The following is a 26,471-nucleotide window of genomic DNA, read 5'->3' on the forward strand; positions in this document are numbered from 1 at the left end:
CTTCTGCAACAAATGAGGTAGGGATCCTACAGACAACAGTCTTCTTCACTGCACAACCCCGACTGAGCCCTAGAGCACAGTCCAAACTCTACTTTTTCTGTTCCTCTGTTCCTCCTTCCCCCACACGATTCTTGACCCAGTCTGCTTTCCCAGCCAATCTCATTCTCTGCTGTGCTCCCACACCAGCTCCCAGTTTCACACCCCCTTTCACCACCACCCAGACTCCTTGTCCCAGTCCCCTGCCTTATCCCAGTGGCAGTCTACTCCTACCATTTCACTCCCACCTCATCCCACCCCGTCTCCCCTCAAGTCCAACTTTGTCCCCTCTGTATTCCTTCTCCATGCTCCCTGGATGCCAGCGGGGGGAGCACTGAGCACAGGAGAGAGTCTCCCTGCTCTCTGTTGTGGTGCCCAGTGCCACAGCAGCCACCCTGGGCGATAACAGGGAAAGTTCCGCTCAGACCTTACAGCTGCAGGCTGGAGCATGCCCAGGGCAGACAGGATTTTCAGAGATTTTAGCTGCTAACTTCTAACAAATCTCTGCTGACCAAGTGCAAACTGAAACTTTTTCAAAGGCTCATAACTTGGCCTAATTCCTGTGGAAAAACTGCCTAAAAGGTCCATCCTTAACACAAAGGCAAGCCATTGTCAAATATCAAGTCCCTGCTCCAAAGCATGAAGGTGCTAGCGCTTCTCAACTAAAAGGTTAAGAATCTTTTTCACATGGGCAAAATGTATTTTTCTCTAATCTCATTCTTAGAAATGACTGAAACCCTTTTTCCTGAAACATTCCAAAACAATTCAGCCTAGGGGCAGCACTGGAAAATTTCAGCCACAATGGTTAAAGTTTGGCAAAGTTATAAGCAAAGAGAACCAGTTCTTATAATGAAAGCATCAAGCAACCTAAACTGTAGGCAGAGATGGTGGCAGTATCTATAATATTCAGTAAACGGCTCAATCCTGCAAACACATGCCTGAGTAACTATTCATGGGAGTAGTCCTATGGAATCCAAAAGATAAATACATAGTTAATAGAATACAGATTGAAGAAGCTACTGTCTTTTTTTCTTTTTTAAATGAAGACTACATCAGTATATAAAATTCTGTTGCCTTAGTGGTCTTGCATGCCAGCTAATACAATGGAAATTAAAAATGGACCATGTAATCTAGTTATCTCACAACTTTTAAGTAGATTTCCTTGATCAAGAGCTACTTGAATTCTATTTGCACATGCCCTTCCGCTTTTGAACCCAATTCTAAACATTTTTATAGCAACTAGCTAGGAAATACATTGTCTGAGAGTATGGGACAACCACAATCTCCCTCTGAGCAAAGTGAAACTTGTGAATTATTGATCTGCAGATAAGTTTCTGCATGCACTTAAAGATCATAGGTATAGTGGTAATCCATGGATGACCCAGAGGTCTCTATTCTGGGAGGCAAGCTACAGCCCGGAGTCCCAGCGCACTATATACAGAAATTCCTCCCCAAATCTATGCATTTCTGAATCCATTTAGTCACTCATCAGACCTAACTACAGTTTTTGAGACAAGGGGTAAGATTGTCATGTACTGTAAGTCAGCATTGTTCTACAGCAGTGATTCTCAAACTTTTGTACTGGTGACCGCTTTCACATAGCAAGCCTCTGAGTGCGGCCTCCCTCCCCTTATAAATTAAAAACACTTTTTTAAATATATTTAACACCATTATAAATGCTGGAAGCAAAGTGGGGTGTGGGGTGGAGGCTGACAGCTTGTGACTCCCCATGTAATAATCTCATGACCCCCTGAGGGGTCCTGACCCCTAGTTTGAGAACCCCTGTTCTACAGTCTTCAGCGGAGGTACATCAACGGACAATTTGGTACAAAATCTTCAATGTGGGGTTAAGAAACAGGGCTTGATTTTTCAGTTTGTGGAAGGTGTACTTCAGAAAATTAGGCCCTTGAATTCGTAATATTGATATTGTTGGTTCTAGATGAAGGAGCAGAAGCAGATCCCCTTCTGGGTCCCCCTCCCCCCCTCTTCATTCCCATGGAGAAGGCACCATCAGTCTCCTTTGGGCATGAAACTCACTCCCTTTAGGCTGTGGTAGCTCCCACCCTTCAGCTGCAGTCTGAGTGAACCCATTGCATGGAGGTGGAGTCAAAAGGCAGCTTTCAGAGCAGGAAGAAGAGGCAGGTGCTCTGGGAATTGGAGCTCTGCACTGTCACTAGAGTGAGAGCAGTGGATGGGAAAATGGTGGCTGGGGCAACAACTTGCCGTATGGATCCTGGGAAGAGCGAGATCACAAGTCTAAAGATCCTGCAGAGGAACACGGAAACATGCTGGGCCTTAGGATTCAATTTTCTAGTTTAAAAATGGTCAGGCCACAATTAACTCTTTACGTTCTTGATACAATGAAATGTTAATCAACAGTACTCACATCTTCTCCCGAGCATTTCAGTTCTCCCTGTGTTGTTGGCTTCTTTTGTGTTTTTCTATTCACTTTCCTTCACTTCCCATTTCCCCCCCAACTGTCATTTCACTTCTGTTTGCTTTTCTTCTCAACAGTCAATCCCAACGGTCATGGAACCTTCCGATTCCAACATTCCCTTCCTTTTCCTTCTTTTAAAGAGTCATCATCCAAACCCTTTGCCTATTGCTCAAACAACAATAGAGAGGAGCAAAAAATCACTCTTTATATATCTCATTACACACTGATCAGTCCAAGAGACCTGAAGCAGAAAACAAAGTTGCACCCTGCCTCCGACCCACTTCTGCAACAGTTTCCTTGTAAACACCACCAAAGAGGGTGGTGAAATGAGTTGATTCACCTACTTCTCTGCTAAATTCTTCCTCTAGCTCTACTTGGCTAATCACAACCCACACTACACTTTAGAAGGGGTGCACCTGGCTGGCTGGCTAACTGTGCATGCATTCCTTCAGTGCAATAGGGGATACAACTGTCATTCTGTGGTATTTACAAGGAAACTGAAGTAGAAAGTTAGATTTCATTTTAAGTGCAAGACCCTTGTGGGATGGACAGAGAATATACAGAAATAGATGAAATATTTTGGCTACAGTGATCATCACTACCACATTTTGTGGTAGTATTACACAGTACCTAAAATTTGAAATCTGTAGTCCTGGGAGGGAGCTCAGAGAGAGGCTGCCATACTTGCTGGTAGTCTTCCAATGACACTTTTAGAGGCCTTTGTGGATTGGAAGATAAGCCTTAATTCTTCTTATACTTCAACATTAACGTGAAAGGATCCAGCAGGATCAATAGAGTTTCTGTACATTTTAAATCTTGTGCATTCTGAGGTCTGTGCATATTTGAACTGAGTATAGAATCTAAAGCAGGGGTGGGCAGACTAGGACCTGAGGGCCGCATCCGGCCTGCCAGCTGATTTAATCCATCCCTTGAGCTCCTCCTGGGGAGTGGGGTCTGGGGTTTGCCCTGCTCCAGCTGAGGAGCAGGGTTGGGGGCCACTCTGTGCGCACATGCCACAGCTCCGCATGGCTCTTGGAAGCAGCGGCATGTCCCTCCTCTGGCTCCTACATTTAGGGGCAGCCAGGGGGATCAGCGCGCTGCTCCTGCCCCAAGCGCCGCCCCCGTAGCTCCCATTGGCCAGGACCTGTGGCCAATGGGAGTTGCAGGGGTGGCGCCTGCGGACAGGGCAGTGCACAGAGCTGCCTGACTGTGCCGCCATGCAGGAGCCGGAGGGGGGACATGCTGTTGCTTGAGGTAAGTGCCGCCAGGAGCCTGCACCCCTGAGTCCCTCCCACACCCCAACCCACTGCCCCAGCCCTGATCCCCCTCCCAGCCCCTGAACCCCTCAAACCCAGCCCAGAGCACCCTCCTGCACCCAAACCCCTCATCTCCAGAGCCTGCACCCCCAGCTGGAGCTCTCACACCCCCTGCACCCCAAGCCCCTGCCCCAGCATGGAGCCCCCTCTCGCACCCTGAACTCATTTCTGGCCCCACCCCAGAGCCCACACCCCCAGCCAGAAACCCTCACCCCCGCAGTGTCCCAACCCCCTGCCCCAACTCTGATTCACCTCCTGCCCCCTGAACCCCTCTGTCCTGCCTGGAGCATCCTCCTACACCCCAAATCCCCAGCCCCACTCCAGAGCCCACATCTCCAGCCAGAGCCCTCCCCGCCCTCCCTCGTACCTCAATCCCCTGCCCCAGCCTGGAGCCCCCTCCCGCACCCTGAATTCATTTCTGGCCCCACCTCCTGCACCCCAACCCCAATTTCATGAGCATTCATGGCCTGCCATACCATTTCCATACCCAGATGTGGCACTCAGGCCAAAAAGTTTGCCCACCCCTGATTTAAAGCCTGCTCATCCAAGTGTAGTATGCAGGGTTAGAAGAGATGGACAGCAGGTCAGGTTGCAGGGTTGGCCTAAAGCAGTCAAAATTAATTAGTTTTATACTTTCCAATGCAGGACCTACCTTACCACATTATGTGAACTGCAGCGGAGGATAGGAGAAGATGGAAATGAAAATGAAGGAGGAAAATTATTTATCCCTGTTTTAAAAGTAAATATTACAGACTTCAGTTCCAAAGACAAAGCTGATGTCCTTTAGCCCAGCTGTTGTGCTTTCCATAAAATTGAAAAACACTCTGTAAAGAGGTAGATTCTATAACTACGTTTCCCTTTCATAAGAACCTGAACTGGGAGCTCTGAAACAGCTCCCCATTCAGCACTGCAAGTAAAATCAAAAGAGCCAGATGCTTCTGAATTGCTATTACTAAACTGGAGGGGAAATACGGTGGTTTCATGTCAACTTCTTGCAAGATTTTTTATTTTACTTAAAATGCTGAGAAACTCATACAGCAACTATCCTCCTGCAAAAACAACAAGGAGTCCGGTGGCATCTTAAAGATTAACAGATTTATTTGAACATAAGCTTTTGTGGGTAAAAACCCCATAAATCTGTTAGTCTTTAAGGTGCCCCTGGACTTCTTGTTTTTGTGGATACAGACTAACATGGCTACCTCCTGATACTATTCTCTTGCAAATACCTCCTTAAGCATATATCTGTTTTAATGCCTAAAAAGCACTCAAAATAGCTAGTGTGTATAATTCCTTAATTTATACCATGTCCTGCCCTCGCACTTATCTATTTTATTCACCTGTTATTCTTCTCACATGTTTAGGCCTTGAATTTGCAAACATTAAAAAATGCTCTTTCACTGTACACACAAGTAGCCTCACTGATGTCATGGGCTATTCATGCATAAAGTTAAGCATGTATGTGTTTGAAGGATGAGGGCCTAAGAAGGTAAGCACTTTGAGTCAGGGACTATCTTCCTTATGTGTGTGTATAGTGCCCAGCAAAATAGGACTCTGGGGTGTCTAATTGTTATCCCAATAAAAGTAACTAATGTTTCAGGACACCGAGTTAAGTTATTTGACAAAATAAAGTGTAAGAGGAACAACAGCTGGGTTGTAGCATGCAAATTTGCAAAATACAACATTTTACAGAAGCAGTATTGTTTCCAACACACAGACCACTGATTCAGTGATTTAAAACACAGCCACTATTCACATACCTGTCACTAACTGACCGACCCCAGGCAAGCACACATGAGCCACAAGACCCACAAAATGGTGAGTAACCACAGGGGCAGGAGATATCAGTGTTCCAGGATTGTACTGTACACTGGGCACATAGCTGTTGGGGAGAGCCAGCACTGTAGGGGAGGCCTTAAAATCATTACTGTTCCCACATTTTCCACAGGCTGAGTTAATTATGGAAGATATCTTGCTGCTGAGGGTGAGCAGGGAATCAAGGGAGAGTCTTCTCCAAGACTGCAGCTTTCGGCCTGGCCCTTATGCAGCTCGCCTATACGCAGCAATGATTCCCCCTCACCCCCAGTGAGAGCAGAGTGCCGAGGGAAAGTTACTCATAATGGGGCAAGAAACAAAGCAGCTCTGCCAAAGAACCAGCAGCAGCAGCAGATTGCCCAGTATTTCCATGAGAGTTTTGTGGAGATATCTGAAGCAGATTCCCATGAAGTGAGGGGGTCAATCAACACCCTGTTCCGCCGCTCAGATCAGGGATGTGGTGGTTTGCGCATCATACAGACACAAGCCTGCTTTCTGCAACCATCCTGCCCCCAACAACTTGCTTCAGCGATTCCCAAAATCAAAGCCACTTACCAAGGGCCTCCTCTCCTGTTTGCGCTTCACCGAGCTCCAACTGGCTGGCTAGTCTCCTCTGGGGTAGAGAAGAGCTCCTGGCTGCATGCATCTCTGACCTCCAAGTTGTCCTCTGCCTCTGAGTCCCCCTCCCCCTTCACATGCTCGTCCAAGATTTCCTCCTCCTGGCTTGGTCCACTCTCAACTGGCACACCAGTCATCAAAGTATCCATAGTGGCCTTCGCAGTGAATGTGGGGTCACCACCGAGTATCACGTCCAGCTCTTTGTAGAACCAGCAGCTCATGGGCACAGCACCATAGTGGCGGTTTGCCTCCCGCGCCTTGTGGTAGGCGTTCCGCAGCTCCTTCACTTTGACCCTGCACTGCAGTGTGTCCCGGTCATGGCCCCTTTCTGTCATGCATTGTGAAATCTGTCTGCAGGTATCATAATTCCTATGGCTGGAGCGCAGCTGGGACTGGACAGCCTCCTCTCCGCAAATGCTGATGAGGTCCAGCAGCTCGGCATTGCTCCAAACGGGGGATCGCCTGGTGTGTGGAGCAGGGATGGTCACCTGGAAAGATGCGCTGAGACCACTGCACGCGTCACCGAGCAAACAGGAAGGGGACTTTCAAAATTCCTAAAGCATTTAAGGGGTGGGGATGACAGTTGGTCACCTGAGGGCAGGACAGTAGAGTTCAAACCAAGGACCAGAGAGGCAAGAACAGGCATTGTGGGACACCTCCCAGAGGCCAATCGCAGCGCTGTAATCGACCAGGGTGTCTACACTGCCACCGTGGCGCTGTAGCCCCCGTGCAGAAAGAAATACGCCTCTTGTCGGGGTGGTTTTTTTACAGCGCTGCAACTGCTCAGTTTCTGTGCACTAAGTGGCTTGGCAGTGTGTACACCTTGAGAGTTATACTGCAGAAAGTTGCTTTACTGCGCAGAAACTTGCCAGTGTAGACAAGGCCTAGAAGTAAGGGGAAAATGGCAGATGGGTTGGGATGGTCAAATCATGTGAGAATAAGACCTTTATGGGTGCTGGTTAATAAAATCATTTGTGGAATTTAGTGAAGGGTATTGTTGATCTGCTGGAGACTTGCTTAGCAGTTATGGTATACTTTTAATGCTGTATTCTGCTTTCACTAATATCCTGCTTAACTTCAGTCTTTGTGTTTATGAAATAACTTAATGAGAATGCTGTTGTTGGAATCACTCTTTTGAGTAATTTAACATCCATAAAAGATTGTATTTGCAATTAAGCGTTTCAAGGAAAATTTCTTAAAATGAAAAGGCTGGCTTAAAATAGTATCTTCTCTTGCAAGAAGGTGTGTAAATTCTAAGTGTAAAGTCTGGGACAGATTCCCATTATCCCCATCTGACTATGATCAAGCTCTGTGTATATAAAAAGGTAGTAACTGTAAGGAGTAAATATTTTTGTAAGAATAGAGTGTATATCTGCTGTATGTCCTGCTATGAGGCTAATACACATGGTACATTTTTATGTTTATTTTAAAGGAATACAGGGCCTGATTTTCCACTGCCCTTCAGAATGTGTTCTCATTTACTACTGTGCAAAAAAAGCTACCTTTCTGATTTGGTAGCACCTTGCACAGGTGTAAGTGATTATACAAGGCGTACAGCAGTGAAGAACTCAGGGCCATTATCTTGAAGGAAATTATTAAGCATATCTTAAATTCTGTAAATGGAAAGTGTCATTTGGATTTTTTTTTTAAGTCTAGCATTTCATCTTTAGTTTAAGATATAATAGCTTCCATTTATGTGGCAAAGTAGTTAAAGCAAGAGCCCTCTGCTCCTTCCCTAATTACTGTAATAGCAATTAACTGACAAACACATGTTGGCTCATACGCCATTAGAAACACGAGGTAGACAAGGTTTTCCAAGTGGGAAACAAATAAGTCATGGGAAGGATGACATTGCTGTTTAGTTTTCTTCTAAAAGAGCTTCCATTGATCCAAAATGCATAAATTTGTAGTGCGCTTAATAATACAATAAGTACCACTCAAATATTTTTAGAACATATAGTCAGGAAATCAGCCCTAACTAATTAGTCTTCTTTTTCACCCTTTGTTCAAGAAAACATTCTCTGTTTATAAGAACTTTGAAAATGATAGTCACTAAGATACTTCTTAACAAGTAGTTTAAAGTTTGTGATATAACTTAAAAACAAACCAACAAGGAATCTTTGCAATGTTTCAGTCCCTGAAAATATCCTTGCAGTACCTTGGCTATATAAAAATGCTACTTATGGCCATGGAGAATGCTATGAGAGGTGCTGACTATTATTTATATGCAAAGTATAGAACATTTACATAAATAATACAGATAAATTGCAGGTTAGTGTAAAACTGAATGTTAATGGAATACTGTAGTTAATTCAGTCAAGAATCAGGCATAATGTAAGAGTGCAACAAGATAGTCTAAATGGATGCTATGCATTTAAATTTGTATTTATGGACTTAAAGGTTATTTTGTAGTGAAGATATTTTGCTCCCTCCATGCACCTTGTATCAAGCTCACTGAATCTGTGGTCTCAGGGAGGAGATAGAAGCAGTTGACAGGACTGGAGCCTGTAGAAATAGCTTGCCTTTACTGAATTGGGACAGCTCCATCCTTTAGAAATTGCTGCTCATCAACATGAAATTGGGCTGGATTACTCAGCAAATACTGTCTAGCACCATCAATTCCTGTGAGTGAGATACTTCTTCATGGAACATTATTTTCATGAGCTGCAAAACAAAATCTTTTTGGCTCTGAGGTGCTGAATGGAAGTTTGCACAGGGGTAGGAATCAGGTGATTTTATTCTCAGATCTGCCATAGACTTTTGTGTAACTTGTGCCTCAATTTCCCCATCTGCAAAATGGTGATATTTTCCCATACCTCAGCAATATTTTAGAGATATTTCAGTTATATCTATAAAGTACTTTGAGATCAGATGGAAGGAACTAAGCCAGAGGAAAAAATATCATATTATTTCTCTGTGTGAAACAACCTGAAGGCCCTGACATCTTTGAGAAGCCTCTCCATCCTTTGGCCTTCTCTTTACTAGAGAGGAACTGACTGTTCGAAGAGCCATTCTACCAGAATGCTTTTTAAGCAGCTCATGTGCACATGCAAAAGCATTTTAATCCAACTAATTAATGTATTCCAAGAACATTTGATTTAGACTTGTTTTCAGCAGGTCTAAGGACCATTTTATTCTCAACTGTTTTACTACCAGTATGGATACAAATTAGCCGAACAATTCATCTAATCATTTTACTATTGTCCCACAGAGTGCTGGTGGCTGCTTGAAACTCCCAAAATGCACTAATACTCTGACACAGACTATAACTGGATTGGTTTATGTTATACATATCACATTCTGTTTGGAGCTAGGTGACTAACATGAAGTGGGAGGAGAGCCTCCTCCTGCAGCTCTGGTTCCTGTGATCCTCCCCCACACACACTTCCCTTTCCTTCCCTTCTGGAGAGAGGTCTAAAGAGCTGTGTCAGATCTGCCAATAGACTTTTAGATAGGGAGGGGCAACAAAGGAGTAGCTCTGCTGGATTGCTCATAATTTCATAGGATGGGTAATGAAGGATGGAGCAGAGCTGGCTGTCTCTGCCAATCTGTTTACTCCCCACTTGTTCTGTGAAAAGTTTGTCAGAGCCACTTCCTCATCACCAGTCCCCTTGTAAAATGGATGGTTTGTTTCCTTTATAGCTTCCTACCTTACCTCAAAGGCTGTTTGGAGGGGAGGGGGGAAGAGAAGAGCAAAGGGCCCAGAGCTGCGGCTGGGAATTCCTGGGCTTTCACTCCTCAGTACTAGGTAGGCAGGTCCTGGAAGGCATTAACTGTGTGGATCAGGGGGAACAGGTGTCATGTGTGTTTTTGGGGAGCATGGAAAGATAATGCATTAATTGAAGGCAGCTGGCATGAATTGGGCAGGGGGAAAACCTGACAATAGCATAAACTTTATGGAAGGCAGTTTTAATTTTAAACTACCTTTTGGAGCTTCCTTTTCTTTTCTTCATTTATCTTTTATTTTAATTTAAAAAACTCCTTTAATTTGGACTTTGTTCTTTTCTTCAACCCCCTGTCTGGGGAACCCACTGGACAGGATATGCCCGACTCCCAGGGCTTCAAGAAATGTCTCAGTTGCAAGTAATCTATCCCAGTGACCGACGAACACGTTCAGTGTGTCTGCTGCCTGGGAGAGAAACACATCCCACAGAAGTGTGGTTTGTGCCGGCAGCTGAAGCCCAGATCCAGAAAGGATAGAGAACTGAGACTCAAATTCCTATTAATGGAGGCAGCCCTTCAACTATCCGAGCTGCACCAAGACACTAGACAGTGAGAAACCTCACTGCAACCCTCTACTTTTAAGGGAAGTGATCCCAAGAAGACATCTAAGAGCCGCTCACATAAGGCCTCTAAGAAAAGAGCTGTGAGTTCCCAAAGTGAGTCCCAATCAAGCCGAAAATGATCTCCAGCTCAATCAGTATCATCGGTATCGACGGCACCGAAGCCGTCTAAATCTGGTACTCGGGCTGACATGGTACCACCCCAACAAAGCATGTTGGGCTGCCTACGGACCCAATAGGCATAGGTAAGGAATCATTGGTACTGACTGGGCATGAGAGACATAGAGAATCCACCCCAGGAAAGGCTCCTGTGGCACAGACATTGACATCGTTACTGCCTGCAGCACGCCAGGCACTGACAGACCATATCCTCAGGTGTGTATCACTGACTCCTGCAGAACAGACATCCCGTGACTGACAATCACCTCCAGTACCGGACCTCCGGTACGCAACAGACCTTTGGTGTCTGATGCACCAGATTCACCTCTTCTCAGTACCAGGGCCCCAGTACTGAGTTCACCCAGAGCTCCTGACTCACTGGCAACTTCATGCTGTGCACTACCTTTTTCATCCCCTGAGTCAGATAGTGAGCAAGAGGATGTGGTTTCCAGCTGTTTTTCTCACCATCCGTGTGGTGCCCAATTCCATTATGGACCACACCCATACCATCCATCTGATCCCCAGCCTCCCTGTAGGGGCAGCCATGGTATCAACCACCGGGCCCCTGCCCACCCTCTCAATGGCATGCTCATAGACAATGTGCCTCCCATAACTCCAGCTTCGCCTACCAACAACCGAGGAGACCTTCTCCTTGAGCTGCTGCACCGGGGGCATCTGAACCCCCTCCCCCGCAACAGACAAGAGGAACAAGAGACTGAAGTCGAGGAGAAAGGGAAATATTTCTCATCATCACCGGACTAGATGGGTAAGCCCCCTCCTCCATCATTGGCAGATGATTTTAAACTATTTCAGGCGCTGGCCCAGAGGGTGGCAGAGGCACTGCAGATATCACTACAGGAGGTGACCACGTCACACCACAAACTAGTGGACATTTTAACATTCTTCTCCCTCATCCAGAGTAGCCCTCTGTATTAACAAGGCACTCTTGGACCCTGCCAAACGCAGATGGCAGATCCCTGCATCAGTCCCACCAACATGTAAGCAGGCCAACAAAAAGTTTTACGTGCCAGCAAAAGACATGGAATTTCTCCTCTCCCACCTGCTTCCCAATTCAATCATAGTGGACATTCTGCAGAAAAGGACCTAGGGGTGACAGTGGACGAGAAGCTGGATATGAGTCAGCAGTGTGCCCTTGTTGCCAAGAAGGCCAATGGCATTTTGGGATGTATACGTAGGGGCATAGCGAGCAGATCAAGGGACGTGATCGTCCCCCTCTATTCGACATTGGTGAGGCCTCATCTGGAGTACTGTGTCCAGTTTTGGGCCCCACACTACAAGAAGGATGTGGATAAATTGGAGAGAGTCCAGCGAAGGGCAACAAAAATGATTAGGGGTCTAGAACACATGACTTATGAGGAGAGGCTGAGGGAGCTGGGATTGTTTAGCCTGCAGAAGAGAAGAATGAGGGGGGATTTGATAGCTGCTTTCAACTACCTGAAAGGGGGTTCCAAAGAGGATGGCTCTAGACTGTTCTCAATGGTAGCAGATGACAGAACGAGGAGTAATGGCCTCAAGTTGCAGTGGGGGAGGTTTAGATTGGATATTAGGAAAAACTTTTTCACTAGGAGGGTGGTGAAACACTGGAATGCGTTGCCTAGGGAGGTGGTGGAATCTCCTTCCTTGGAAGTTTTTAAGGTCAGGCTTGACAAAGCCCTGGCTGGGATGATTTAACTGGGAATTGGTCCTGCTTCGAGCAGGGGGTTGGACTAGATGACCTTCAGGGGTCCCTTCCAACCCTGATATTCTATGATTCTATGATTCTATGACATGGTGAACTGAAGAGGCCACCAGCACCATTTCAAATCCCGCTCCCCACGACCAGGACTGGAAGCAATTAGATCTTTCTGGGGGGAAAACATACTCCTCAGCCACTCTTCAGTTCCACATTGCAAACTATCAAGCCTTAATGGCGACATATGATTACCAGAACTCTTCAAAACTCAATTCCTGTATTGAGCAGCTCCCGGGTTCACACAAGGAACAATTTAAGGCTACAGTTAATGAAGGCCAACTGGTAGCAAAGACATCACTCCAGTCTGTGCTCAACGCAGCTCATGTGGTTGCATGCTCCATCTCTACTGCCATCGTGATGAGACGAGCCTCTTAGCTGCACCTATCTCACTTCTCCAAAGGGGTTCAAATAACTGTGGAGGACCTCCCCTTTGAAGAGACAAAACTGTGCACCAAAAAGACCAATGCTTCCCTTCACACTTTAAAAAATTCCAGGGCTACTCTTCAGTCCCTCAGGATTTACACACCTGGGTACAAGGAAAGTGTAAACCTTTTAAAAAAATCAAGTCATTCAGTGTTAGTAAACTCAGGAGAAAGTTGAAGAATTCTAAAAAGCAAAAAGTCTGTGGGTATTTTAAAAAATACTATATTGATCATTCATATTTCTCTAGTGGAGATCAGGCACCTGCTTAAAGTGGTTTGAGAAAAATAATGCAAAACTAATCTCTTTTTAAAAATTGGTTTAGTCTACTCTGGGACTCAAAACACTCATACTTTAATCACAACTGTATGTTTATTACATGGTTTCACATCAGGGAAATCTTAAATTAAAGCAGAATACAAATATGCCTCTTAAACAAATATCTTTTTTAAAAAAATTTAAAAATACATTTTAAAAACACTATGAATGAGTATATAAATGTTCCTGCAACATGTATGAAAAGCAGGAGGAATGACATAATGAAATCGAAAGCAGTATTTGAATCTCTCAACCATACCAACAATTTCTATAATAAATGTATTTTAAAATGCTGATTTTAATTTCATTATTTTTGTAGGGCTTCCTGTGTTAACTTATCCCATTTAAACTTTAATTTTATTGCAAGTCACAGTTGTACTGTCAATAGATGAAATTTAGAACATCCAGGAAGTCAAACTTTCTACAACTTTTAATGATCATATTTTTGCCCTCCTACCTCCTCTGCTTTTGCTTAGAATTCTGTATGTCCCCTCCCCTCCCTGATTTTTACAGCAGGAGAATATTCAACTGAACTGTGCATTTCCAAGTAGTCTGGGTCTTAATCTAGTAGAGAAAGTCCTTCAACTTCTAGATGAAGTACTTTTTATATTGTCATCCTTCCTCTGCTCAGTAATTCCTATTAAACTTTTATTCCCAGAGTTATACTAATATCTGCATGCTTATAAAGAAAGAGATTATGAAATCTTAATGGAGGGGTGACTCATGTTGGTCTCTGACTGACGTGAAAGGTGTCAATTGTAAGCTAGGAAACGTCCTATTATCTAGCAGTAGTGGAAAACCAAAACATCAGTATGGATAGTTGAAGAACATTTACTTACTGTCTGTTGGACAAAGCACTAGCCTACGTGTGTATAAGAAGGAAGAAAGAATGATGCAAATTTCCATATTCTCATAAATATGCCTGTAACACCACTGTCCACACTGTATTATTAAAGGGCATCTGTACTGGCCCCTAAACTCAGTTTACCCCTTACTGGCTCTATGAAGTTACTATTGTGCCAGAATTTATTCAATGGAGAAAATAAATGATGTTCTTATTCTTACAATGAACCAAAAGGCAAGTCAGGCAGCATTTCAAGCCTTCTCCACAGCCATTGCAGTGAGAGGAAGAGGAGGAACTGTTGTGCTTTTCTGTCTCAAGGGGATTTTGGTCTGTTTTCCCCTGCCCCTTTCTTTCTGTGTTTTTTTTGTTTTTTTTTATTTTCCCTCTTGTGTCATGGGGTGTACTCACCCTGCACTGAACAAGGAAGGGGCTGAGGAAGCCACGCTCCCTCGCCCCTGTTGGGCATGCTCCAACTGGAGCAGCAGCATAAAAGGGAGCAGCTCAGCTCAATCAGGCCTGACCGCAGGAGAGGGAGGACATACATTACCAGCTCCAGCCCAGGAGCTGCTGAAGCCCCAGATTGTGGAAGCCAAACCCGTGAGATCCAGGCTGGTACCCAGCCACCTGAAGACGCCCAAGGGAGGGCAGAGCCACTGAGAGCAGCACAGGCCAAGGAACTCGGAGACCCAGGAGCAGCCCAGACTGCTGCTTAAGGAGACAGAGTAGGAAGTAGCCAAGGGGGACTATACATTGATATGGTTGCAGAACCAAAAGCTAACTCAACGTGTTGCAGTAGGATCTCTGCTGACCCAGTGATGAGGGTACTCAGGACTGACAAGACCCTGGACTAGGACCCAGTGGAGTAGGGAGGGCCCGGGTCCGGGTCCCTCGGCCCCAGCCACTACCACCCCAGGTGGTGGCCCACCCCCCCCACTGCCATTAAACCACACCTATCTGATTCTGGCCATTAGGCCACACAGCCCTAAGGAGGGTAGCTATACTGACTCTGGCCATCAGGTCACACCACCCTGAAGGAGAGGACAGCCATATTGACTCTGGTCATTAGGCCACGCAGCTCTGAGGGTGTGATAAATGAAGTGGGGAAGTAGCTCCCTTTTATGGACATCCAGCCAGACAGTTAGCTATAAAACCCCTGTTAGGAGCTGTTCTCTATTTGCTTTACCTGTAAAGGGTTAACAAGCCCACAGGTAAAAGGAAAGGAGTGGGCACCTGACCAAAAGAGCCAATGGAAGGGCAAGAACTTTTTAAAATTGGGTAAAAGCTTTCCTTTGTCTGCATGTTGTTGTTCTCTGGGAAAGGGGGGAACAGTCATGCTGTGAGAAGCTTTAAGCCAGGTATGAAAAACCATCAATTCATACCTCAAACCTGAAACCCCAGATATGTAAATAAATTAGGAAATGTCTAGTAAGACGTGATTAGGTTTATTTCTTTTATTTCTTATTGGCTTGTGGACTCCTTTGTGCTAATCCCAGGTGCTTTTGTTTTGCTTGTGTAAGCAGTGTCAGGATGAGCTCCACCCTGACATCTGGTGGTGAGGTGTGGCAAGTTGTGGAAAAGAACTTCAGGAGCCGATCTCATTTGCATAGGCACACCCACCCCGCCTAGAACGAGGCCATAGCTGCCCAAATGGTCACTTTGGCTGCTGTGGGATCCCCAGTGTCTCTGTTATTGGGGCAGGAAGAATAAATTGTTATTACCCTGATTATGGGAACTGTGCTTGGAACTGTACTTGGCCTTTTGTTATGCTGGAGGGACTCACCATCAACTAAGGAGCACTTGCTAGGCAAGGGTCATGGGTTTTAAAACTCTGTGAATGGAGAGAGAGGCTGGGGACAAGTATTAATACTTGGTGGTATGGGCCTCTTGGTGAGGGTCTTACATGCTAATTGCACCTCCTCCTCTCTCCACTGTGGAATATCAGAGCTAATTTTGATTCCATTAGGAGTCTAGTTACAGGCTTCTGAGCTCACTTTGGGCTAATGGTGCACCAGCACTGAGGCTCCCCTACTACAGGCTGAATTCACCAAAGAGCTGAACTGACTAAGAGCTGAAATCACTGAGTGTTGTGTTAAGTAGTGGGGGAGCCTGAAGATATATCGTGGAGCAGTTTGCGGGACGGCGGGAGTGCCTTGTGGACAGGCTGGTGGAGCAGTTCGTAGGACGGCAGGAGCTGCTGGTGGGACGCGGAGCAGTTTGTGGACCGGCTAGTGGAGGAGTTTGTGGGGCGGATGGCAGAGCGGAGCGAAGGCCTGTGGAGCTGTGGGGTGGTCAGCTTCAGATCATGTAAGGTGCCTCTTACCCCCGTCCCATTTCTACCCAAGTTGGGAGGTAAAGCTCCGCAGATAAACTTTCAAATTCTGGGGCTGCCCTGACCAGGGACAGAGACTTTTGGGTCATTGGACTTTTGGGACTTTGGGTGATTTGGGGTTGCTGGACTCAAGAACCAAAGGGAAAGGGGCATGCCCCAATTTGCTTGGGGTGGGTTTTTTTTTTGCTCATGGGTTGTGTTATGAATCCTGTTGGTGGTGTTTCCCCAACATAATGCCACATTGTTTCTCTCTGTTATTAAAAGGCTTTTTGCTACACTCAGACTCTGTGCTTGCGAGAGGGGAAGTATTGCCTCTTGGAGGCGCCCAGCGGGGGTGGTATATATTTGTCCCAGGTCACTGGGTGGGGGCTCGAGCCGGTTTGCATTGTGTTATTGGAATGGATCCCCTAGATACTACACTTGTAACCTTTAAGCTGAACCTCAAGAGAGCGATCTTGATGCTTAATTTTTGTAAAAAGAAAAGGAGTCCTTGTGGCACCTTAGAGACTAACCAATTTATTTGAGCATGAGCTTTCGTGAGCTACAGCTCACTTCATCTGATGAAGTGAGCTGTAGCTCACGAAAGCTCATGCTCAAATAAATTGGTTAGTCTCTAAGGTGCCACAAGGACTCCTTTTCTTTTTGCGAATACAGACTAACACGGCTGTTACTCTGAAACCCTTAATTTTTGTAATTGTTTCTTTTAAGATCTAGCAAAAAGCCTAAGTTCCAGATGTATTTTCTTTCTTTTTGTTTTTTATAAAACTTAGCTTTTTCAAGAACAGAACAGGACTGGTTTTTCTGTGTCCTAAGAGGTTTGTGCATGTTGTTTAATTAGCTGGGGGCAACAGCTGATTTCCTTTGTTTTTCTTTCTCAGCTCTTCCCCGGGGGGTGGTGGGGTGGTAAAAGTGCTTGGGAATGCTTTCCTGTGGGCTACCCCCAAGTGTGCCTTTCTGGGTTCTCAAAAAAGGGGTTGCACTTTGGGTGGTGGCAGCATCTACCCAGCCAAGGTCAGAGAAGAACTGTAACCTTGGAAGCTTAATACCAGCCTGGAGTGGCCAGTATTAATTTTTAGAATACTTGTGGGCCCCCACCTTCTGCACTTGAAGTGCCAGAGTGGGGAATCAGCTTTGATAAGGGGAGAGGGCACCTATACTGACTCTGGCCACTAGGCCAGGGTGCCCTGAGGTTAAGGGCAGTCAGGTGGGCTTTGCCAGGGGGCTGCAATGCCCTTGCCCCACTCAAGAGGGAGATGGGGTGTACTCACCCCACAACATCTTGCTCTGTGTCCATTCAGCTCCCTGATGCTGTTCTTCTCATACTCTGAATTCAGCTTCCTAATAACTCCCTCTTCTCACAGGGATCCTGCTGCTGCCACTCCTCTCTGCTCACCTCTCCTCTTCTAACTGCTCAAAGCTAATTGTCATGAAACCTTGTGATTATAACATTCCACCCAGAACTATTAAAAAAAAGTTCACTGCCCAGAAGAGTCAGCTTGCTGTTCAGATACCCCTCCATGTGTATCCTGTTGCTTATTGACTGACCTGGCCAAAGCATTCAAGAAGAGGATGTAAAGGAAATTGGCCTTCCACTTTCATTTCTTTGTAGATACTTTGTCTGCCTCGCCTGCTACGTTCCTGAATTCCTGCCATGGCTTGGCTCATGCAGTTGTATACTGAGCTACATTTTAAGGAAATTGCTAATGAAACATGTCCTTTTCGTGAAGTAAAATATGGGTTAAAAACGCCATTCTGTGGTCAGGAAACTGAGCTGGGATTTCTTTTCAACCACACCAATATTGGACACACCAATTAGTACACACCCAGAATTTTAATGCAGATTAGATTGGTAGCTTGTCTTTTGAAAAAGAAATTAAAACATACCAACTTATTGTACAATACAATTTATTAAAAGTGACAACCATATTTTATTGTCTTGATAACTAAATGTAAGATTCAAGTTATCCTTGGAAAAGTCATCTTAAAAAAATTTCTACTGTGGAAAGTTGTTGGCTTGGTTAAATCTAACTTGCCACTTATATGCATACAATAACATTTAAAGTCTTTGGCTCCCAAAAGCAGCCTTACCATGAAGGAGCTGACTTAAATACCTTCTCTATTAATAGATGCAACTTCCATGAGGCAAACCTGCATGCTCGCGTGCTCTCTCTCACTCTCTCTCTGAAGCATCCTGTTATAAAGAAAGAAACTTTATTTAAAGAATAAACTTCCAGTTAGGTTAAAAATTTTTTGATAATCTTAATGAAAAAATAGGTGTTTAATACATCAGACTAAAATAGCAGACTAAATCAGACTAAAATAGCAGAACCATATTATATAACCTTGTTGCACTGACATTCTAATAATTAATTATTTCAGGGTCCAATTGAAGTCATTAGGGTTGCTTGAGGAATAAGATATTACTTGGCATATGATTAATCTGCTGAACAGTAATAGGTCAGTGTGGCAACTGTGCTTTTGATGGGATATACAAACCCCACACAGGCAACAAGAGGTTAAGGAGCTGCTCTGGGCTCAGCCGTCCCCACCCTGCCACACCTGCAAGAGATGCACAGACTGGGGGAGGAGTTAAGAGAAGCAGAACAGCTCACTGGTGAGCAGACCAGAGAAGAGAGTAGATTATTAACTTGCAAGTCCTGAGGAAACAGCTGAGGGAAAGTAGGGACCTTCCCAACAGCAACTGCCTGAAGGTCTTTCTCTGATAGCCTCTGAGACAGAAGCATTTCCACCTCTCTCATACTAACTCAGTTTGTTTGTGTTAAATCCCCTTGGTTTTGTTTATGGACTACCCTGCAAGGGGAGAGATTTGGAAGTGACCTGACTGGAGGACCAAGTCACAGGAGGAGGTATGGCACTGCACTGAGGAGGCAGAGCAGCTGGTGGCTGCTGCCCCCAGGTGAGAGAGTTGCCATGCCACACCTGGCCGTGGGGAGGTACCAGGTGGTGAGCTGCCCACCTTCACAGCTGCTCTTCTCCAGTGGGTGAAAGCCAGTAGTCATCAGAAAGAGAATATTCTTCAGCAGGTGGTGGGGAGGCTGGGTGTCTGGCCCTATTAGGAACATGGCGCTGAGGGTAGTTGGCAAGCTGCCTATTGGGACCAGCAGTTGAGGCCCGTAGAGCATTAGTAGCTTAAGCACTTACAGTTCTTGCTTCAGCCATGGTACAAATGGTATGTTACTGGGGACTGGTTCAAAACAAAGATTGGTACCGCAGCCCTCCAGAGACCCCACAAAGAGGTGATAATTTCATGAGTAGAGAGATGGCACAGTCTGTCTCTTCCGCTCTATGTTAGTGATCCAAACCCCTTGAAGTCAGTGGAATAAACTCCCATTGACATTAATTGGCTTTGAATGAGACACTAACATTTATAACTTTAGTTTCAGTTATCAAGAAAGTGTATTTGGTGGTTGGTCCATTCCAAGTTGCATGTTTCTGTATAAGGTAGGTGTGAATTGGTGAAAGGCATGAATTTGTAGAAAAGGATTCATGATCTGTTAATTACATGGTCTAGATAATACTTAGTTCTGCCATGAGTGCAGGGGACTGGACTATATGGCCTCTCTAGGAATAGCAAAACCACAAACCAAACAGACAAAATATTATATTTAATATCTATATAATTCATAGTGGGAGGGAAACTTAGACCAAAACAAAGAGTAACAAGACTGAAAGGATCTACATTCTGTCACTAGAAACAGCCACCATTTCCCGATGTTAATATGCTAATTAGCTTTTTAAAAAGAAAAGGAGTACTTATGGCACCTTAGAGATAAATAAATTGGTTAGTCTCTAAGGTGCCACACGTACTCCTTTTCTTTTTGCAAATACAGACTAACATGGCTGCTACTCTGAAAGCTTTTTAAAGAAAATGTTGTTGATAGAAATAAAGGAACAAAAAATGGAAAAAACTGAAATGTGTGTTTTGCCTAGCTCAGGCCTTTCTCAGCATTTAGAGTGCCAGAATCAACCCCCTTTAATACAGTTAATGGTATCAAATAGGTGTCAGCTGACAGGAAATAGGAAAGTTCTTATGGCAACTAAAAATATGCACAAGAGGAAAAACGCATCAAACAATATAGCAAACAAAATAAAAAGGAGTATATTGATGATAAATACAAAAAGAATACACATAAGTCCTACCTTAATAAATGCATACCTTAATAGCTTATTTTTAGTTTTATTTCTTCCAGTTGAGAAGCAATTCCTATGGATAATGGATACTTTAACTATGTAAAATTGTTTTCCTAAGATACAATTCACTCTTACAGGTTGAGCAACACAGGAAACAGAATGCCACATATTTATTGCATGCTGTTTCTTGATAGATATATGCAAAACTACCCCCTTCGCCACAGCATGGGCGGGAAAGGAGGACTTACTCAACAAAAGTACAGGTAGCCTTGGCATTTAAACCACAGTGCCTGTATTCCTACCTATTAAAAGATGTGTTTTGAAAGAACTAGATGTCTATCACTATACACAAGCGGCTTAAAGTAGAAATGAAAAAGAGCAATTCTGTTTATGTACCTTACTAGCTTACATACCTGGGTAATCATCCTCTTGAGCATTATAGCATGTGGCGGTATCCACTCTTATAGCAAGATGTTGCAACAACTGTAAGATTTTTAAGGGAAAGGGGACTTTGGAAGAGCTTCTTCAAGATAGGTGAACACAGGAGGATAACAAGTACCTCAATGGAAGAGTCAGGTAGAATTAAGATGGTATGTGTTAATAGTGCTATCGTACAAGACAGATTCTACTAGCAGCTGCAGAGACAACAACTACTCTACAAAATATCACTGCAGGAGGCTTGTTTCTTGAAGGACATCAGTATGGTGGATGGTCCGTTCTCACTAATTTACTCTTTAAGAAGGTATGCTTAGCAACAACAGTAAATGTATAATACAAATACAGTAGGATGGGACCCTTCTGAAGGGACGATAGCAACTAAGCATGAGCCTGTTCTCACCTCTTTCACTGGTCAGAGAAACTACATCCCTTCAGTAATCAAATTCTTATGGATGTCTACCACTTTCTCTCAGGATTACTTTCCAATATCCCAGGGGTAGGAAACCCATGACACGTGTGCCAAAGGCAGCACGCAAGCTGATTTTCAGTGGCACACACATTGCCCGGGTCCTGGCCACCGGTCCAGGAGGCTCTGCATTTTAATTTAATTTTAAATGAAGCTTCTTAAACATTTTAAAAACCTTATTTACTTTACATACAACAATAGTTTAGTTATATATTATAGACTTATAGAAAGAGACCTTCTAAAAACATGAAAATGTATTACTGGCATGCGAAACCTTAAATTAGAGTGAATAAATGAAGACTCGGCACACCACTTCTGAAAAGTTGCCGACCCCTGCAATATCCAATAGGATGCCTGGGTTCTATCCTCAGCTCTGAGAGAGGGGTCTAGTGGCTTAGAGCAGGGGGGCTGGGCGCCAGGGCTCCTGGGTTCTCCGCAGGCCCATTCCATTCCCCACACCTCACCCACTCTAGGGCAACCATTTATTCCAGTCCCTTGTAGGGTCACCCATTTCTACCATGTGTCTCTGTTTTATATGATGTACATAAACCGAGGAGCTGGAGGGTCTCTCTGCTGCCTCCCAGACACTGACACCCCCTAACAACAGGCTGATTAAACTGACTCAACTGTCCTGTGGGGCTGAGCTGCTTCCCTTGGGATGGGGTGACCCTGGCTCCCCCACTGCTTCCATTGTAATGTACATTAAACACTAAGTGTTTAGCAAAAAAAAAAGTCAAAGTATTTTTGAAGTGGTGAAAGGTCAAAGGGAGCAAGGAATGATACCAATATATTAGATTAGCTTCAATATGTTGTTGAGTGTTTAATCCTCATGCAAGGCTAGGTAGAGCATATTGACCATTCACAGAATGGACGACTGAATACTATCCTTTTACTCCAAGTGAGCACTACCATGAAGAAAGTTTCTGTATAATGGAATAACAACCTTTATTTTGATTTTTCAGTCATTGAGATACAGGAATATTTATGTCATTCTGTAACTCACACAGGGAAAACATTAGGCTGAGATGAGATGGCTTTTCTTGGCCATTTTCAGTACATGAAAACCTGAAATGCAAACCCTGGGAATGGATGGAGGCTGTATGGACTGGCATGTAGGTGGCTTGGCCTAGTAGCAGAGCATGACTCAGGTTTATTGGGCAGAGCAGATGTCCGGGTTGGAGAATGAAGCCAAGGGTCAGCAGAGTCAACTGCCAATTACCACTGCCAGGGAGCAAGCCAGAATCAGAACAAGGAATAGAAGCTAAGGGTCAGAGCTGAGGTCCGATACCAAATGCCTGAGCCGAGGGTCAAGTCAGGGTCAGAAGTTGGAGGCCAGGGGCAGAACCAGACTGGTAACTGATGAGTGGAGGTGAGGTGTAAGGGCAGGAACTGGAGGAGAGACAAGGATCAAGCACAGAGCAGGAGTACAGTGGGAACAGTAGTGAAGGCAGGGATGAGCCCAGGCCAGAACAGGTTTGGGTGCAGGAGGCAGACACAAGCAAGATCCAATGCAGCTACCATAGGAAATCACCTTGTTGCTCAGACAAACTTCCTGTGTCTCCTGCCTTAAATTGCATGGTTGGACCAATAGGTTGGAGCCAGGTGATCCTCCAATCAGGTATCCCGTGGGTGGTGTGTTGGTTGAGACTATAGTCCTACTAGCTTCTTGGCCCATCAGGCTTCAGTAGACAATGGGTGGAGGCCAGGATGCTGCAGCTTCCTGGGACTCCCAGGCCATGGTTCAAGACCCAGAACATCACAGAAGCAAGAAACAGAACAAAGCCATAAAGTAGAATCAGCGCTTATCCTAATAAAATCAGATTAATCATTTGTGTATCAAGTAAACTACTTTAAATCCCTTAAATTACAAATAAAACAAGGACCGTGTGTCTGAATATACTAGGCTTTTGTTTTCATCTTGTTTCGTCTTCGTTTGGTGGTAGGAAATGTAAGCATTTATTTGATGTAAGCATCATTACTAAATATTATTTAATTCCTATGAAAGGTTACAAATTGACCTTGATGGTACTAGGCTTACTGTACTAAACTTGCATAGAATATATTTTAGTCTCTCTCTTCTTTTTTCAGAGTAACAGCCGTGTTAGTCTGTATTCACAAAAAGAAAAGGAGTACTTGTGGCACCTTAGAGACTAACCAATTTATTTGAGCATGAGCTTTCGTGAGCTACAGCTCACTTCATCCAATCCAATCCACTTCACTTCGGATGAAGTGAGCTGTAGCTCATGAAAGCTCATGCTCAAATAAATTGGTTAGTCTCTAAGGTGCCACAAGTACTCCTTTTCTCTTCTTTTTGTTTCCTGCTTTCGCTTTTATAGATCTTTCCCTCCTGACCCACACCCATTGAGAGATCTCATGAACTGAGATCGCAGCTAAGTGGACTCTCAGGGAACTTTAGAGAAAGATTCAATGATTTCAGATGTACCATACTCTAAAATGTCCTGAATCTTAGCATCTGTGGCAGTTATACCCCAGTGGCTGAAACAGATTGAAAAATGCTTCCACTTGGCTAAATAAGCAGATCTAGTGGTATGCTGTCTGCTGTTCAGTAAAATATTTTGAACTGCCAAAGAACAATGTTTCTCTATTTCATCAAGTCACTCAATAGCCAGGGTGTAAGGTGCAGGCTGTTCAGGTCTGGGTGTAATAATTGACCATGGTGTTGAGACAGTAGATCTGGAAGTGTAGGCAGAGTCCAAGGAGGCCAAATGGAGAGGCTGTGAAGATCCAAGAACCAGCACTGTCTGAACCATGCTGGGGGTTATGAGAATTATTCTGGCATGGGCTTGTTTTGATATGAGGATCACCTGTGGGATGAGGTGAGTGGAAAGGAATGCATACATGAAGTATGGTCCCCACCAAAGAAGAAAAGCATCAGTCAACAAGCTTGGGCTGTGACCTGCTTGAAAGCAAAATTGACAGCATTTTCTGTTGTCATTCATTGCAAATATGTCAACCAACAGGATTCCCCAGCCACAGAAGATGGTTCTGAGCACACTGCACTTCAGAGATCACTTGTGATCATGAAAAAATCTGCTGAGATATTGGCCAACAGGGATCCCAGAAACTGTAAGTATAAGGGTAGAGAGTAATGCCTTCCTTGATGCAAACATTCCAGAGTTTCATCTCTTCATGATAAAGCCGATTGGACTTTGCTCCTCTTTGTCTGTTTAGGTAGTATACTATGGTTGCGTTGTTGTCAGAACCTGAACTGACAAACCCCTGATGTGAGGGAGAAAGGCATGATGGGCCTTATGAATTGCATAAAACTAGTGTATATAGATGTAAGGTTCGCTTCTTGTTCTGACCATAATATTTAGGTTTGTAAATCCCCCAGGTGAGCACCTCATCCCATGAGTCACGTCAATTATAATCCTCTTGGATGGAAGAGGGAACAGGACACCTCTGCACACAGTGCTCTGATCCATCCACCACTCCAAAAATGCCAGGACTGCAGCAAGTACGCAGACCAGTTTGTCCAGCGAATGCCTGATTGGTCGATAGATAGAGCTTAGCCACCCCTGGAGGCTGTGCAGGCAAAGCATGGCAAGTTGAGTCACAAAGGTACCTGATTCCATGTGGCCTAATAATCTTAGGATCAAAATGTGGTGTTGGGGTCTGACTTGAGTGAAGTTCACAGCTGAGGAATACCCTAGAATCTTTCCAGGAGCAGATAGGCAGTCAAATTTGTAGAGTTGAGTAGGGCCCCAGTGAATTTTGAGTTTCTGTGTTGTGGCTAACATATTTCCCTTTGCTTTCTATGTGCCCCAGATGCTCGAACAGACTAATGTATTGGATGTTGTGGAGAACCAGTTGTTTGGATCTGCATCAAATTAACCAACCATCCAGATATGGAAAGACATGGATCCTGTTTCTCCTCAGATAGGCTGCCATTTCTGTCATGCATTTTGTGAATACTTACAGAGCCAACAACGGACAAAGGGAAGTACTGTGTACTGATTATGCAGCTTGCTATCACAAATCTTGGAAACGTCTTGTGACTTGGCAAAACTGCCACATGGAAGTTGACATCCTGCAAATCGAGGGCACCAAACCAGCCGGTACAATCTTGAGAAGGACTAATCAGTGCTAGAGACAATGTGAGAACTTATGTATTTGATGGACTTGTTGAGACTGTTAAGCTCTAGAATGGATCTCATGTCTCCCTTAAAATGTGGAATCAGAAAGTATTGTGAATAACACCCCCTTCCCCAATGTTGAATCGGAACTTCCTCTACAGCCCCTAGATAAAGCAGAGTCTGAACTTCTTGAAAAAGCACTGACTCATGAGAGTGGTCCCTGAAGAAGGATGGGGACGATGGGTGAGGATGTGGGGTAGGAAGAAACTGGATTGAATACTCAATCCCACAATACTTATGATCAATTTGTCCATAGTTATGGACTTCCAAGCACTGAGGAAATGAGATAATATACCCCCAAATGGTGGGGAGAAAGAGGATAGATTGCTGATGACTGTTTTGCTGTCCTTGAGTGGGAAGTCAAATGGACTACTTCCCCATAGCTGATTAAGGATGGGATGCCAGTATAGTGGTAGAATTAGACTATTTCCTACACTGAGATTTATGACTCTTCTTTGAAAAGCCTGTCTGTGTTGATGGATAAAATAGCTGCCAATAATACCGCTGTTGCTGAGGCCTATATTGACATTTCCTGGGTGTTGGAGTGAACAGTCACTTGAGAGTCCTTAAACAAATGTAAAGTCTCGTCCATTTTGTTAGAAAATAAAAACTGAGTATCAACGGGAAGGTCTTCAATAGTTTGTTGAATGTCTGTAACTATGCCTGAGTTTTGCAATCAAGATGCTTTCCTTATTGTTATTGCAGATGCCATTACGCTATAAGAAGCATCAGCTACATCAACATAGACTGTAGTGAGATCTTGGCCACTGTGTGGCCTTCTGCAAGAAAAACCTTATATTCTGCCCATGACTCTTCAGGTAACTTCTCAGTAATTTTGGACACCGCAAGCCAGTGCACAAAGCCATATTTAGCTAAAAGCACCTGGTGAATCACTATGCACATTTGGAGAGAGGAGGTTGAATACATTTTTCT

At 44.4% G+C, this 26,471-nt stretch overlaps 1 long non-coding RNA gene across 2 annotated transcripts; it reads left to right on the top strand.

The window, feature by feature from the left end:
* LOC144259514 (uncharacterized) lies at nucleotides 1–26,443 on the top strand. Of its 2 annotated transcripts, XR_013344848.1 has the most exons (6): nucleotides 7–17; nucleotides 4,435–4,528; nucleotides 24,363–24,468; nucleotides 24,737–24,963; nucleotides 25,171–25,499; nucleotides 26,244–26,443. It is a non-coding gene; the product is annotated as an uncharacterized LOC144259514 (long non-coding RNA). The 2 variants fall into 2 exon arrangements; XR_013344849.1 differs by lacking the exons at nucleotides 24,737–24,963; nucleotides 26,244–26,443 and having other exon boundaries at nucleotides 1–17; nucleotides 25,171–26,119.
* The last annotated feature ends 28 nt before the right edge of the window (nucleotides 26,444–26,471 follow it).

This window comes from Eretmochelys imbricata, chromosome 1 (genome assembly GCF_965152235.1).
Source record: "Eretmochelys imbricata isolate rEreImb1 chromosome 1, rEreImb1.hap1, whole genome shotgun sequence".
In the NCBI taxonomy this organism is placed as follows: Eukaryota; Metazoa; Chordata; order Testudines; family Cheloniidae; genus Eretmochelys; species Eretmochelys imbricata.